At 43.0% G+C, this 17,643-nt stretch overlaps 1 long non-coding RNA gene across 1 annotated transcript in view; it reads left to right on the top strand.

Annotated features, from left to right (window-relative positions):
* Positions 1–17,643, top strand: part of LOC310846136 — a 121,543-nt gene that overhangs the window by 4,760 nt on the left and 99,140 nt on the right. The window contains exons 2-3 of the long non-coding RNA XR_014565157.1: positions 13,141–13,235; positions 15,705–15,924. This is a non-coding gene — a long non-coding RNA (uncharacterized lncRNA). The remainder of the gene's footprint in view (positions 1–13,140; positions 13,236–15,704; positions 15,925–17,643) is intronic.

The following is a 17,643-nucleotide window of genomic DNA, read 5'->3' as shown; positions in this document are numbered from 1 at the left end:
AAAATGTTTAGGTTGCAAAATGGAGCCTGGCATAGATTTCGGGTTACATTAGTTCAAAATGTTGAGTCTTCTCATGTAAAGGACACAAAAGCCTGTCCATGTTTTTCTTTTCTTTTTAGTTCTAGGAACCATTAATCATCAACCATTATGTAGCATGACTCACAGGTTTTTTAAGATCGGACACCAAAAATATATGTGGGTAAAGATCAACATATGCCAACGTCCACAAAAATATAGCTGCAGAGCCATTTAAAGGGACCATATGATATCAATTTGTAAGCAATCTGCTTTTGCACACTTAATGCTCAGCTCCTGGATTATATCTGGAAATGCCATGAGTCAAGAACATCTAGTTTCCAGGTTGTCAGCAGCTTGTCATCTCCGTTGCCCAGGCATTCATATTTGCCTCCTGAACTGCCCTCACACCTTTACTTTAAAAATAACATTAAAGTAAAACCTTTAGCCTCATGCATCAGGTTGCATTAAAGACGGGAGCTTGAGCATCTGTGTCTCCATTTTTATCATACCTTTATATCTATTGGGATGTGAATAGATGCTAGGGGAGGATATATTTATTATATATTATCCTTCCTTCCTCACGTTTGTGAGTTCAACAGAGTGCCATCCCTTTGTAGCTTAAAAGGGAAGCTTAAATAGGCTAGTTTTTGCCTTTTAATTTAAGTAATCCAGGATGCTTTAAGGCAGACTGCATTTTCTTGGTTCTTCCCCTTAAAACAATAATCATACAGATAGTCTTGTAAAAGGTAAAAATAACATTTACTCAGAATACTTGCCGAAGAGTAACAGATTCACCAGCTTTGTTCGGGCAGGTTTAAAATGGTAATTCAGTTACAAAATTATACTTTAGTCTAGTTCAAAATGGAGTCTGAGCATTGGAGCTCAGACTCAGCAGATGTTCTCACATTTCTTACTTGGTGGAAAGCGATGAGGAAGAGACGAAAAAGAGAACGTGTCCAGGCAGGTAAGAGAATATATATAGTTCCTGTCAGGGCACAGCGGGAGTCTCTCTCACAGAGTTCTCTCTTGCAAACTTACAGGAAAGCTCTATGATCTTCAGCTCCTATCATGCGCCTGTCTGGCAAAACATGAACTGTTGGTTTTTGACTGCATTTTAAATATCCCACAATATGCTGTCTTTCCTCCATAATGAAACAGGCAGCAGCATACATACTATTTCCAGGAGGTTCCCATTCTAAGCACAAAGCAGACACAGACCTGCTTAGCTTCAGCAATGTAGATATTTTGCATTGCCTCAGACCGCATCCTGGCACATTATTTCATTGCAACAGTCAGTGCCATGGAGTATTGCATCCCCAAGGAAAGCCAAGCAGGGGTGGGAAGGATGGGACTACAAAAAGCTATCCTCCCCCGCTCCCCAATCTGAGGAGTGGACAAACACAGGAGATTTGGGAGGTTGTGTGATGTCATAGGAAAATATGTCCTTTTTGAAACCTAAAGGTGCTCTGGGAAGAAGGAAGAGGAAATAGGCAAACAAGGATCTGCTAGAAAAACTCATTGATTTATTAATTCTTCATGCTTCCCTTTAATATAAGTATGTTTAGGATGGTTTGGATTTACTGTTTTATTATATCCAGTAAATCTAAAGTTTAGCAAATATGTAGCTCCTAGGACCATAGCTGTCAACCTTCCCTTTTTTTGCGGGAAATTCCCTTACCAACACCGTTTCCCTCTGCTTCCCGCTGCTATCCCGGATTGTTAGATATCCCGTAGACTGTCCCCGGAACAGGTGAGGCTGCTGATCCCTTATTTTCAAGTCTGAAAGTTGACAGCTATGCCTAGGACATGTGCTATTTGCAGGGAGGAAGGGTACAAGGAACAAACTAGAAAGGTGAAACTTGCTGCTTTGACCCTGGAAGTGTGCAGCCAGTGGAATTCCAGAAGACTGAGAATGACCTGGATCTCTTAGCTGAACAAAGGCAGCAGAAATGTAATTTATATTAATAACAACGTATTGTAATCTACTTAGAAGTTTGTTAATCATTTTTGCTGTTAGCTTTTTGCTGTTAATCATTTTTGCTGTGGGGTGCCACAGGGTTCTGTCTTGGGCCCGGTCTTATTCAACATCTTTATCAACGACTTGGATGATGGACTCAAGGGCATCCTGATCAAATTTGCAGATGACACCAAACTGGGAGGGGTGGCTAACACCCCAGAGGACAGGATCACACTTCAAAACGACCTTGACAGATTAGAGAACTGGGCCAAAACAAACAAGATGAACTTTAAAAGGTAGAAATGTAAAGTATTGCACTTGGGCAAAAAAATTGAGAGGCACAAATACAAGATGGGTGACACCTGGCTTGAGAGCAGTACATGTGAAAAGGATCTAGGAGTCTTGGTTGACCACAAACTTGACATGAGTCAACAGTGTGACGCGGCAGCTAAAAAAGCCGATGCAATTCTGGGCTGCATCAATAGGAGTATAGCATCTAGATCAAGGGAAGTAATAGTGCCACTGTATTCTGCTCTGGTCAGACCTCACCTGGAATACTGTGTCCAGTTCTGGGCACCACAGTTCAAGAAGGACACTGACAAACTGGAACGTGTCCAGAGGAGGGCAACCAAAATGGTCAAAGGCCTGGAAACGATGCCTTATGAGGAACGGCTAAGGGAGCTGGGGATGTTTAGCCTGGAGAAGAGGAGGTTAAGGGGTGATATGATAGCCATGTTCAAATATATAAAAGGATGTCACATAGGGGAGGGAGAAAGGTTGTTTTCTGCTGCTCCAGAGAAGCGGACACCGAGCAATGGATCCAAACTACAAGAAAGAAGATTCTACCTACACATTAGGAAGAACTTCCTGACAGTAAGAGCTGTTTGACAGTGGAATTTGCTGCCAAGGAGTGTGGTGGAGTCTCCTTCTTTGGAGGTCTTTAAGCAGAGGCTTGACAACTATATGTCAGGAGTGCTCTGATGGTGTTTCCTGCTTGGCAGGGGGTTGGACTCGATAGCCCTTGTAGTCTCTTCCAATTCTATGATTCTATGATAAGCATAAGAACATCTTGCTATAATTATAGAACACATTGATGACATCTCATTTGGAGCAACCAGAATGAATTTGATAGCATCTCCCCACCCCCCACAAAATGCGCATGCGCGCACACCCACCCACCCCACAACTGGTTTTGTAGATATGGAAAATTGTATTATTTTATTTTCAATTTAGTTTTGATCATGTATTTTAAACAATTCATCCAGACTACTGTATTTTAACTAGTGGGCATTTTCATTTGCTCCTTGCCTTATCCTTCAACTTGTGGCTTGGATCACTTGTTCAAATTTTCTGAAGTTCTTAATTCTCCTTGTGGCATTCTCGGATCAAGCTTCTGTCAATTGTTCTGTGGGAAGCTGGTGAGCTGATGGTCCTACTTTGCACCTTCACTAGGATGAAAACCGTGATCACTGATTTTTTGGTGTTTAGTCGTTTAGTCATGACCCCATGGACCACAGCAATCCAAGTACTCCTGTCTTCCACTGCCTCCCTCAGTTTGGTCAAACTCATGTTAGTAATAATAATAATACATTTATTGTCATTGTACAACCTGTGTACAATGAAATTAAACGAGCCTCCCTCCCCTCCCAAAAAAACACTCAGTCTCGTTGCACTCTGTGTGCTTATTGAACAACACACCACCTCACAAGTCAATTTTGCTATGTTATTTTCCATTCAACAGCCTAACAGCACATGGATAGAAGCTATTTTTTGGCCTGTTGGTATGGCTGATTATGGGACGCGAGTGGCTCTGTGGATTAAACCACAGAGCCTAGGTAAACGGCATTTCCGTGCGCTGCTCTGGTTCTCCAGAAGCAGCTTAGTTATGCTGGCCACATGACCTGGGAGCTGTATGCCGGCTCCCTGGGCCAATAAAGTGAGATGAGCACCGCAACCCCAGATTCGGCCGCAACTGGACCTAATGGTCAGGGCTCCCTTTACCTTTATGGCTGATTATACTTCTATATCTCCTGCCCAAGGGTAGATTAAAGAGGTGATGGCTGGGGTATGAGTCATCCCTGAGAATTTTTCTTGCTCTCCTAAGGCAACAATCCCTTGTGATGTCATCTAGCGGACTCAAGGGACAGCCCATGATATCATGTGCTGTATTCACCACCCTCTGTAGAGACTTTCTGTCCGTGGCTGTTAGTAGCTTTGAGAACACCGTCCAACCATCTCGTCTTCTGTTGTCCCCTTCTCCTTGTGCCCTCAATCTTTCCCAACATCAGGGTCTTTTCCAGGGAGTATTCTTTTCTCATGAGGTGGCCAAAGTATTGGAGCCTCAGCTTCATGATCTGTCCTTCCAGTGAGCACTCAGGGCTGATTTCCTTCAGAATGGAGAGGTTTGATCTTCTTGCAGTCCATGGGTCTCTCAAGAGTCTCCTCCAGCACCATAATTCAAAAGCATCAATTCTTCGGCAATCAGCCTTCTTTATGGTCCAGCTCTCAATTCTGATGTAATGTTTCCCATGTTTTCCTTGAAACCACTTCAAAATCAGAACCACGGTAACCAACATTGTAGCAGCATTTAAAAACCAGTCCCTTTAAGGGTTCAAGAATAGGTTTGGAGGGCGTTGTCATGAAATATGCCTTGAGCATAAGGCTGTTGCAGTCTAACCTGGAGAATAAGAAGCATATGAAACCCTTCTGTGAGATTGTGCCACCAAATAAGAAGGTCAGAATGGCAGGCTTAATGATTTCTCTTGTATCACTATATTTAGAAAAAGCATCAATGGTCTTGAGGCACCTTAAAGACTAACACTTTTTATGGCATAAGCTATCATTGGCTACAGTCTATAGTCTAGCTTTACAAATCTGGTGCCCTCCATAAATTTTGGCCTGCAACTCCCATCAGTCCAGGCTAGCATGGCTGTGCTGGCTGTCAATGGTGGGAATTGTAATCCAAAACATCTTGAAGGCACCAGTAGAATGCCTACCAGCCTCACATGAAGAGCACCATCTCTGCAACTTGTATATCTTGATGCAGAAAAGAATACAAGGCTGCTCTTCATTATACCTATATGAGATGTACTCCCTTATTAACATGATTTATGTTCTCACCGGTGTCCCTTTGCCCTAGTCTGGAGAGCATCTGTTTTGATCCAGCTGTGACTGTGCCTTGTAGACATTCCAGTGCTCCTTCATTCCAAGCTCAGGTACATCCCCTGCAAGAACCGAGTCAATGAGCTAAGGCCAATAAGTTAAAATCTCTTTGGGGACTGCTTCCTGCTTCCCTCGATTTGTGTCCCTCCTGCCCCACAACACTTATTTTTCCCCTCTAGTAAGCTTTATGCCTCTCCCCCCTCCATGGAACTGTTCTCCAGCAATGCATGCAGGTGAATTCCCGCAGTTCCACCGTGCTTGAGAGGAACAAGTAGACACAAGCACGAGAAGGAAGGGGGGGAGGGGAGATCGCACATCACCTGACCTCCTTCAGCCAATTCACTGAGACAAGACGTCAAATTAATGAGCCCTCAGGACCGTAATTAGCTGTCAATTACCTCAAATTAATCAACTCCTCGCCTAATTAAGCATTATCGGCAGGTGGGCAAAAAACGGGCCATTGTGTGGGAGCCATGAGAAAAGCATGGCTGGCAAACTTGGTTAGTATCAGCGGCGCATTCCCTGCCTCACTGCACCACAGACACCAGGACAGCCAGGAACTTCTTAAAGGCACACAGACCCCTTCGGTCGGCCACCACCACCCCACACTTCCTTCCTTCAACCCCTCAGAGTCTCTGGATGCAACATAAGGCAGTTGGGAGAAGATGCATTGGTTGAGTCGTCCTTCTCTGAAGGTGATGCTGTGGTAGGACTTCTTGGGCCTTCACTGAGATGCCACCAAAAGGTGAACCTGTAAGGCATATCTGCCCTATAGTTGTAGTCCAGTCTGCCCAGTCTGGGCAACTGGATGTTCAGGGTCTCATCTGGCTTGTGTGGCTGAATGCATGGTTTTGCTCAGTCCCTGGTGTGTCGAGGCGGGGGGGAAAGACTCCTGTCTGGAAGTTTGAAGAACTATTGCCAGTCAGTGTTGACAAAACTGAACTAAATGGACCAGTGGTGTGACCTGGTATAAGGTAGTGTCCTATGTTCATATGTTTGTGGTTATCATCACCCATCCAGCAATGTTTCCCTACACCGCCACATTGGGTTTTCAAAGTCTGAATTTAGGCAGTTCAGGCAGACATGAGGAACCTTCATTCATGAGTGCAGTAAATGCTACCTTGGGGGGGAAACCATAAGCATGAATGGTTTGCATTTGATCTATGGACTTGGGAGTTTTGTTTACTTATTTAATCTGTATACTGCCCTTCATCTGAGGATCACAGGGCAGTTTATAGTATCAAAATACCACCTGGAACAAGTCAACAAGCTCCCTTTTAGCTTGTTCTTTTTATATCTTTGCCTCTTTTTCACTTAGGTCAAAGACATTATTTGAAAGACAATTAAAATTATGTTGCCTCAATTTTTGCTTTTAAAAGGATACAGGATTTCAAAGAAAGAGAAAAACCATTCCTAGGCACTGGAAATGGTTTGTTGCCAGGCATCCAAATTCCTCATTGGTTTGCATCAAGTTCCGCCCTGGGTAGAAAAACCAGGAGAACAAACCCCAATAAGGTGTTTCATAAATGATTTTGTAAACTTCTTAAGCAGCTAGTGAAGAACAGCTCAAGAGAAAATAGAATCACTTTAAATCACATATATTGCAAAAAAAACACACACATTAAAATGAAAGGCTTTGATTATGTCTCAAAATCCATTTTTGTGTAGCCAGATTATCACCCGGTGTGTTGGATTTGCACTGCATTAGTGATGATCAAGATTAGATCAGAATCCCCAGATAACAGAATGGAGTACACAGGATGTCAATTTGTGACATCATAACAATAGTAGTAAAAATAATCACATTTATTGAAGAAGCCCTAGGTCAAGAATGATCTCAGAAAGAAACTGTTTGAATGCAATGCCTTGTAATGTCCTACACCCAGCCCTATCATTAGGCAGGTTGAAGTGGCTGCCTTGGGCAACTGGTTTTAGCTGTAATGAATGATCATTAAAATGTTAATTATTACATTTATTATTGCTGTAATTTTACTGCCAAGGAAAGCAAATGCACAGTGGGGTATTAGTATTACTAATACTAATACTAATACTAATACTAATGCTATATTTATATTTATATTCTGCCTTTTCCCTTGACAGGACCCCTGACCAATAAAAACAAAAATCACAAAAAAAGAAAAACAACCGTTTGATAACAATTAAACATTAATAGAATTAAAACTCTCCCTCCCTCCCCCCCTTTCTCTCTAATTTCCTTAAGACATACAAATAATTGCAGTAAAAACTGCACGACATCACCCTTTCATTTAACACAGTCAATTCCCATAATCTGTCTCAGGGGCCAAAATAACTTGACCAGCCACTCCTCAAGAGTTTTCATCTTATCAGGATTCAGCTTCAGTTTAATAGCCTGGTGCTTGGTGTCGTCAGCATACATATGGCACAGAATTCCAAAACCCCTATAAACTCTCCCTGCAGCTTTATATAGTTGTTAAACAGCCTGGGATATAAAATACAACCTTCCAGTAACTCATAGCTTAATTGCTGTGGGGCAGAGCAGAATTCTCTCATTGTACCATTATAAGTTTGTGGGTGCCAGACACCTATATTCCCTGGACCCAGCAAGTGTTAGAAGCAAATTAAGCCCACCTAGCTTCCTGTGTTTGGGTTGTGGGCCATTAAGAGAACAAAGGATAGATAAAGAGAATTTGGGTCTAGGAAGGTCCTGCAAGAGAAATCAATCTTCCACTTCTTTCAAGGCAGCAGGCATCACCCACTGTCACAAGGAGCCTTCATAAGGAAACTTTCCAGACGAAAAACTGTGAGCAGTGTTAGAAACTAGGATAGAAAAGCTAGGAGCCAAATGGCTTCTGGGACCTGGGTTGTGGGCGCCAAAACAGAATGTCTAGTTGCCACTTGGGGGGTGGCGGCAACATTTTATTAATTCTTTTGATAAATATGAATTAATATTCAATTCACATTAGTGACACATGTTTAGCAGAAATTGTTAATACATGTTTAATTTGGTGTTTACATAAAAAATATAGGTACCCTACTTCAGTTTTCAAAGCACGCTACTCTTTATCGTTAAACTCCTTAGCATATTGTCTATCCTTAAAATATACTTCAAGGCTTCAAAGCACATACATTTCAGCAATCCTTGAGTGTCAGTCAGGTGCAAAAAATGGCACCCACACTTTTGGAGGTGCTCGCAAATGGAGAATATTTAGGCACAAATTGCGCCTGGTACCCTGCTAATTTCGAACCCTGACCGTGAGAGGGGAGAGACTTCCTTCTGTTCATCAAGCAACTGCTTTTTTCCACCTGCCTTGCCCCACCCTTAAGCCTTCATAAGGGAGTTGTTTCCAAAGGTAGAACTGTAAGGGGTGACAGACTTTGTCATCATGAGGTAGTGATTATGGACACAAAATTTCAGTATTTATACCCAATTTGACAGTTTCAGCATCTAGAACCTCCTATGATGACTTGAAGCTCACCCGGACCCCTTTTGTCAACTTCAAAAAGAGCTGGTGAATTTTGGATCCCCATATGACTGATAAGTGTTAGAAGGAGGAGGTGGACCGGGTGGGTCCAGGGAATAATGGTTTGATTTATTATATTCCTAAGCCACCTTTCATTCAAGTGAATTGCAAAGCGGCTTACAAACAATAAATAACAACAACATAATAATAAAACATCACAAATACAGCATACATCAAATAGAATAATTAACAAATCATCAGTAAAACTATTTCACACCATCAGTAAAGCAATTGCAATGTATAAATCACTATTAACAAAACAACTAAGAAAAAGGCTAAGCAGCACAAATACAACAAAAGTCATATTGATTTTAATTAATTTTCTAATGTATGTTTTTAGAATGTTGGACTATTTTGATTGTTGTTAGCCGCCCTGAGCCCAGCTTCGGCTGGGAAGAGCGGGATATAAATTATTATTATTATTATTATTATTATTATTATTATTATTATTATATTATAGGATTCACAATGTAGTACAGCATTCATAATCTATAAAACAATATTAACAACATTAACAAAAAAGTAACCAAAAAATAAACTTTTTTTTTTAGTTTATTTGGAGGTGGGGCAGCCAGTCACCAAGGTTTGTTCTTGGTTGACAACTTATGGTTTGTCTTGAGGTGACAAGCCTCAAGTCCAGGTTCAGATGACAAACTATACCTAAGCTTGCACCAGCCCAGCAGCAGCGGGACTGGAGGAAGAAAAAAGTGGCCGTAATCTCTCTAGAGTACCACATGCTTGTGGGGTCACTGTAAGCTGTGTTTTAGCTTAGCTTTACATGCAAAGTGAACCATTTTGGGATGAAGGGTGGGATATAAATTCAATAAATGATCATAATACAATTTGGTTGGAGGTTAAACTACCAGCTCCACAGCAAATTAAAACTGTCACACTGTTAATTTTTTAAGGCAGCAGTGGGGGGATTCTGGCCCACAGCAGGGGTACTGATTTGGCCTGCTAAGCCATTTTCTCCAAGTCATGTCCCTCTAACATGATGTCAGGTGAGGGACAGGTAAGATCATGGCTGCAAAAGTAAGAATTGGGAACCTTTAAGTGCTCTCACTATTGCTGATTAGCAAGCAGGACTTGCAGTGCCTTTTAAATTTGGTGCCAAATCCAAACCTCACAGGGACTGGATCAGATATACTGAGTAGAACTGATTCTGCTTTTGCAGGGATCTTCTTTTGAGACAATACCAAAACTGTCAGTATGAGGAACTGTCACTTGGGGAAGGTGTGGGAGTAGAAGGGAGGAAACTGGGAGATGGGGTGAAAACTTATGGCTAGACAAAGCAAAAGACGGTTAAAATAATTATGCAGCTGTTTAATAGGTAATTAAAAGCTCACATAGAAGAGGATGGAAATTTTGCAGTAACTATTTATTTGCAAATGACACATACTGAGCATGAAGGAACAGCAAGTACCCAGTCGGACAGTGCTAGTCTGTGAAGAAGAATCAGTTCTGCCAAAAGCAAATAGCATCCACATTGAGCCCCCAACCCAAGCACATCATGTGTGTCCTAGCTCAGTGGCCCACCAGATCCCACTGTTCACCAGGTCAAGATTAATGTATCAAAGGTAACCGAGTAAGGATCATGTTAGCCCTAAAAATATCAACTAGCCATTGGCAAGCAAGGGAGGAAAACAAAAGAGAGGCATCTCAGATCATGAACAAGTCTTCCTTTTCTGGACCTGAGCATTAGAAATATTCCAGCCACTCTGAGCATCTAGCAAGCCACTCTTGGGTTATCATCAGCCGGCTTTCGTTTTCTCAGTAACAGAAAGCATACTGAGCTCAATATCCTTTGGAACTGACACAAATACTATGATATTCTCCCTACTCCTCTCACCCCTGTCATGCGGATGTATGTAATGCTGCAGTTTCATACCACAGAAGTTCAGTAATTAATTTGTAAAACAATAAGATCCAGGGCTCAAGTATGCCTGGAAGCCAGACCCTCTGACTTGACCCCAATCACAGGTGTGCAAGTTACAGCCACTCAATCCTCGTGCCATTGGGAACATATACTGAGTCTGACCATTAGTTCATCTAGTTCAAAATTTCCTACACTGACTGGACTGGCAGTGGCTCTCCAGGGCTTTGCATCCCCTTAAAGGTACTTTGCATGTGCCCAGAATCTCTCTTTAGCATCCAATCCCTGGCACTGAAAACAGTTTCCAAAGAAACTAAGCCCTGCCGCTTTCCCAAAGGAACATCCAGGAATATGGTCTAATCCCACGCTTTGCATGTAAGTGCAGTTTAAAAGGGCAACCTGGACTGCGGAGGAAGCACAGATTTCAACAAGTGGGAACTGGACACGGAAGCCCTCCCTGTCAAAGGCCATATGGACCAAGTCTGCAAGAAGGCCACTGAAACCCACAAATATGGTAAATGATGTTGACAGGAAGCTATACATTTTGCTGGTGAGAGATGAGAAGGCTCTAGGCACGTGTGAGATAAATCTAAGGGGGCAGCGGATCTTGTTAGGTCCTCACCCCACCCTCCGTTGCCTTGAGATCCCCAACCTCAAGACCTCCCCCTCCCCAAAAGTGTCCTGCCCCCTCTCTTTATGTTTTAATTACTGCCCATTTTAATCTTGATTTGCATGCCGATCTCTCAGAAGTGGGCCATGCCTGGTCTCTCCAAAGCTCTTGTCAGCAACTCCCCCAATAATACACAGGAGGTGGGTGGTGGGGGGAGGCTTAAGGAGCAAATCACTTGCATGTTAATGAGACTGTTTGCTGGAGTCAAGAGAGAAAACAGCAAACAAACAAATGGACTGAATTCCAGCGGCAGCTGTTTGCTCCTTAATCTCGGCTCGTCAGAGGCTGCCCTTTGATGGGACACAATCTACACAAACGATTGTGCTAAATCTTCTAATCTACGTCCTCATTATTACATCCCTTCTTACGCATGTAAATCAGGGACAAACTCATTTTAATATGTAGATAGATTATGGGAGGGGAGGGGAAAAGGGGAGCTGCTAATGGTGTCTGTGAGTCAGAGCCTAAAAAAGGGGGGGGGGGTTAGTAATAAGGAGATTGGTGGGGAGGAAAAGGGGGGGTCTGTCTGTGGAAAGCCACCAGGAGGAAAAGTGGAGGGCTTGTTGATGGCCCAAGAGGGAGAAGCTTAAGGGGGGAGGCCTCTGTCACTCTACCGGAGGGGGCCAATACAGCGAGCAGCACTTCAGAAAGAGAAGAGCCTTTAACAAAGCATATATAATGCAATTCAATTAAACAGAGCGTGACAAGCTTTGTTAGAAAGGGGGGCGGGAGCACACTGCAAAATAAAATGAGAGTTAACTATCCGGATTAAGTTTAAAGCAGCCACAACAATGAAACTACAGAGCACACCAGGGAGCGACTCCTTCGGAAAGAAGTACAGACGAATACAGAACAGGCAGGTAGCAAGGAGCCCTATAGAGCATGCTACTGGTGCAGTGCAATAACAGGAAGAATTTGCAATCTCAAAAATAAGATCTTGTGGCACAATGAGTGGGGCCTGTTATCATTTAGTGGGCTGTGCAGAAATACTGCTGTTGAATGGTAAGGGACAGAGAGGCTGCAATAACCAAAAGTAGAGCAATAATAACGCCGACCAAAAGAGACTTTTACAATGTTATCTGTAGCAGTTTATTCTCACTTGCTTGCCAGCATGGAGCAATAATTACTTCTGTTGCCTTGGCAGTTCAGGGTGAGCATACAACGACCCAGAGGCCTCAGCTCGTGGGCAGGGCAGCCCTGCATTGTGACCTTAGTAGTAGAATCCTAGAATTGTAGAATTGGAAGGGGCTATGAGGGTCATCTAGTCCCACCCCCCTGAGATTAAGAGTTTTATGCTGTACCGATTGAACTATACTTAGTAACTAAACTAGGTTGTGTGAACAACCCTGAAGTGAAGTACCGGTAGTTACCATGGGGGAAATCACTGACAGCGTGATATCTGAACAACAACAACAAAAATGTAGCCAATCAATTCTGAAATGTATGTGTATGCATTACCATGCATAAAGTATGATACACACTTTACCATGCATTCCAGTTGGGTTGGGTGTGTAGCAGATATTCACATTCAATGCAAAGGAAAATAAAGGAGGAAGCAATAAGGAGATCTGTTTTTCATGTGAGTGTGATAACAAAACACCTAAGGACCTGAAAACAAACTGAATGCTAATTTAATAAAAGTTTGTACACTTAGTTGTTGAAGAGTTGCTAAGGGACTAACTGGGCAGTGTAAACATACCAGCGGGCCCATTTGTTGCATATCCTTGGTGTACTAAAGGAATTGATGATTAAATTTACTGAGCTTCTGGCAGCTACTGTGTTTGGAAGAAGGACAGGTACAGCCCAGATCTAGGGAGAACTTCAGAGGGACAATGTGTTCCTACCTTGCCTGCAATAACAAATACATAGCAATATATTTTGCATTAACTCATGGAACCCTTTGAAATTTTTGCTGTTCGTGTGCAGAAATGTCATTGTTCTCATTCTTCATTTTCAGCTGCAAGAAAAAACCAACTGCGGCCAGCATCACTATAACACTTCCATGCTTCTTGAAATTGCTCAGGGTTTAGAGGGGCAGCAGGTGGCAGAGAGGTGAGCAAAGAAGGAATGAAGTAAATCTTGAGGTGTATGCTCTCTTAAATCTATTAAACTATCCTAAATGGAAACATTTATGTTTCACATTAATGCTCCAGTACTAAGCATATTTGCTCAGAAAGGTTTCAGTTTTATTTGCCTCTGAGTAAGCTTGTTTAGGGACGCGGGTGGCGCTGTGGGTTAAACCACAGAGCCTAGGACTTGCCAATCAGAAGGTCGGCGGTTCGAATCCCCGATGGGGTGAGCTCCTGTTGCTCAGTCCCTGCTCCTGCTAACCTAGCAGTTCGAAAGCACGTTAAAGTGCAAGTAGATAAATAGGTACCACTCCGGCGGGAAGGTAAACGGCGTTTCTGTGCGCTGCTCTGGTTCGCCAGAAGCGGCTTAGTCATGCTGGCCACATGACCCAGAAGCTGTACGCCGGCTCCCTCGGCCAATAAAGCAAGATGAGCGCCGCAACCCCAGAGTCGGCCACAACTGGACCTAATGGTCAGGGGTCCCTTTACCTTTAAGCTTGTTTAAGTTTGCAGCCTGACCAATGACATGATTTGAAGCACACTGTGCCATAGTCTTCTGCCAGCACATTGGGGACGAAGAGTGTTAGCATGGCAATTGGGGCAGGGGCATTTCCTCCCCTTGCCCCTTCCCCCGTGGTACAGCTTCCCCATTATACTACCCATAGAAGTGCCAGAGTCTAAACTCTTGACAAGACTGAAATTACACTGACCTGTTTGAGGAAGTACTTTAGAGCATGTGATAAAATGGTTCCAAAAACCACCCCCGCTCATTTGTAATCTGAAGAGTGATTATTGAGACCGTAATGAAATTAATAAAAGAAAACAGTTGACAGTTTCCTGGAAATTCCCCTTCGTGATGAAGAGGCAAGCCAGTTTTCAGTGCAGATTTTTAAATATATATATATAGGGTCTTTGGTACTGCAAGTGGATGCAGTGGAAACTTCGAAGAATGGTACAGTGATTAATGTGGCATCAAGTAAGTCTCAGATAGAAAGGTCTTCAATGTAACAACTGTACAATTGGATCCTTCAAATGATATACAAGTTTCAAATATATCATTGTTGAACAAGGTGACCAAGCAGATCATTGCTGTTCATCTTCAAGCATTCCTGGATGAAATACAAATATTTTATTTTCGTTGCAACCAGTTTTCAGATCATAGTTTTGGACTCTTTGGTTGCCCAGCTTTTGGGAATCTGATTTTTCCTCAATGTGGAAGGCTAAAATTGCCCCCTGGTAAATATTCAACCGGTTTTAATGAACTGGCTCTAGGTATTGCTTAAACGCCATGTTGATGAACACCTTTGTTGTGTCTTGGGGTACAGAGTATTCCAGGCTACGAGAATGTGTCGTGGGTACTTTGGAAGATCAAGTGGTTTTCGTCCTTTTTTAGTGCGGCAGTCCTTATTTGTACATAAGCTCAATTGTTACAGAACTGTGATTCACACCAACTGCATTGATTCCGAAAACTAGGACGAGTACATAGGAAGCTGCCTTATACTGAATCAGGCAGAGTTGGTCCGTTTGGCTCAGTATTCTCTACACCAGGCTTCCTCAACCTCGGCCCTCCAGATGTTTCTGGCCTACAACTCCCATGATCCCTAGCTAGCAGGACCAGTGGTCAGGGATGATGGGAATTGTAGTCTCAAAACATCTGGAGGGCCGAGGTTGAGGAAGCCTGCTCTACATTGACTGGCAGCAGCTCAGACAGGGTTTTCTCCCAACCCTATCTGAAGTTGTTGGGGATTGAATCTGGGGTCTTCCAAATGCAAATAAGTTGCTCTACCACTGTGATATAGCTCATAGGCATATTGATCCAAGCCATAGGCTGCATATACACCACACATTTAAATATCCCCCCCAAAGAATCATGGGAATTGTAGTTTACACCACACAGAGCCCTTAACAAACTACAGTTCCTGTGATTTCTTTTTTGGGGGGAGGATGTACTTTAAATGTTCTTCAAAGGTATGGTGTGTACACAACCATAGAAGCAAGACTTTCTTCTACCCACAGGGTTGTAATGGGAGAGAATGAAATCATTAAACACATGAAATATAAATGAAGTTTATGGCCTACACTGGAGTCCAAGAAGAGGGATGAAGTAGTTTGTTCACAATAAGTTGCCCCTAAAGCGTCTGTTTGTGAAAAATCACAAACTCAAAGATGTACATTTTAAACCGAAAAGAAATGCCTCAATGTGACTTTCAATGAATATTTTCTTTCCTGTCTGGATTGTGCTGGTGTGAAATGCAACAAATATTTCTGCCGTTTTCAGATTATGCTGCACGGGGCGGGGTGTGTGTGTGCAGATGATGCCTGATTTAATTTTGGCAGCAAAGATTCGCTCTCTGCCTGTCTTCAGTAAATTTCTAGCCTCCAGACTAGATTCTGTGAAACATACACTAGAAATATATTGGACTCTTAACTTCCTGTTGCTTTCCATTCACAGTAACAAGTCCGCAATGATCCTGACAGCAAAGAGAGCCTCTTAAGTGCTATTTCTGTATTACATTTGGCAACTGAAATTTGGCCTGCATGCTGTGATTATTGTCCAAACTCTTGCAAAATATGTCAGGCTGAAAAACGGAAAGTGATTTTGACTACTATGCAAGTCTGTGGCCTTATCCTAGGCCATAACCCTGAGTACTTAACGACTTCTGGACATAAGTGTAAGTATTTATGTTCTTCCTCCTCCCCTGAGAATGAAATTATATGTTTCTGAAAGCCTCTTCCAATCCATAGATGTGCATACATTCCAACTTTAACACCTATGTTACAACAGAGAAAATAGTTGAGGTTTTCCAGGTCCTTCTGTGGTCATGATTTATTATACATTTGCACCCCATCTTTCTTCCATTGTGGGGCTCAAGGCATCATATGGGCAGTTTCTAAGCAGCCACCCATCTATGAACTAACCAGACCACAAGCCTCAGTCCTGCTTAGCTTCATCAAGGTGGTGGTCTCTTATATGTAGTCAGACCACACACTGGCATCATAACCAGTGTGGTATAGTGGTTAAGAGCGGTGGACTCGTAATCTGGTGAACCGGGTTCGCTTCCCCGCTCCTCCACATGCAGCTGCTGGGTGACCTTGGGCTAGTCACACTTCTCTGAAGTCTCTCAGCCCCACTCACCTCACAGAGTGTTTGTTGTGGGGGAGGAAGGGAGAGGAGAATGTTAGCCACTTTGAGACTCCTTAGGGTAGTGATAAAGTGGGATATCAAATCCAAACTCGTCTTCTAACTCCAGAGCAGAGCATCTGCTTTGAAAGCAGAAGGGCACAGGTTCAATCCCCTGCATACTCAGGGAGTGCTGGGAATTGTCCCCATCTGATATCCCAGAGAGCTGCTGCCAGCCAGTGTAGGCAGTGTACTCGGCTAAATGGACCAATGGTTTTACTCAGTGTAAGACAGGTTGCTATATTCCTGTGCATCAAAGGTATATTTAGTCCAGCAACCTGTTTCTCTTGGTGGCCAACCAGATATCTATGAGAAGCCCACATTCAAGGCATGAGGGCAATAATCCTCTCCCAGTTACTTGTATTCAGAGGCATGCTAAATCTTCCCTTCCTTCTCTTTTCTTCTGTAAAGTTATCAAATGAAATTATTTTGCCTGATGAAATGAACTTTTCCTTTCCACCATTCAAAAATGCCTGTCGCATCTTGCATCCTATTTGATACAACAATATTGTTGCCTCGCAATTAGAGATTATTGGTTTGCGGCAGAACAGTTTCACAAACCTTGTATCCTCCGTGTTAACAGGAAACACTCTAGATGACCCCAAGGTCAAAGGCTAACCATTAAAAGTAATGACTGCAATTCTATGCTATCAAAATAATATATGATCAGAGAGGGAAACCACAGCAGAATTCCTAAGGCTTGAGTTCTGCATGCAGAAGCAATTTGAACTTGAATTCTGAGGGTTACAGGATGGAATGATGGTGAATGGAACAAGCTAGACCTACAAAAGCAATGGCAGTGTTTTTACTCTCCCTGTCCCATTCACCAGCAGCAAGATCCAACAGAAGAAGAAGAGGAGTTTGGATTTGATATCCCGCCTTTTACTTCCCTTCAGGAGTCTCAAAGCGGCTAACATTCTCCTTTCCCTTCCTCCCCCACAACAAACACTCTGTGAGGTGAGTGGGGCTGAGAGACTTCAGAGAAGTGTGACTGGCCCAAGGTCACCCAGCAGCTGCAGGTGGAGGAGCGGAGACGCGAACCCGGTTCACCAGATTACGAGACTACCGCTCTTAACCACTACACCACACTGGCTCTCCAGAATGTGGCATTTCCAGGATCCAATCTTCATTGTGTTTCAGCCACTAGGGATGGGGCAGAAACTTGAGTCAGTTCACCTTTAAAGGTGGAGCGACCTAATTCAGACGCCCT

This window comes from Podarcis gaigeae (assembly GCF_964106915.1).
Source record: "Podarcis gaigeae genome assembly, chromosome: 1".
In the NCBI taxonomy this organism is placed as follows: Eukaryota; Metazoa; Chordata; class Lepidosauria; order Squamata; family Lacertidae; genus Podarcis; species Podarcis gaigeae.
This window is presented reverse-complemented; position numbering and strand designations above follow the sequence as displayed.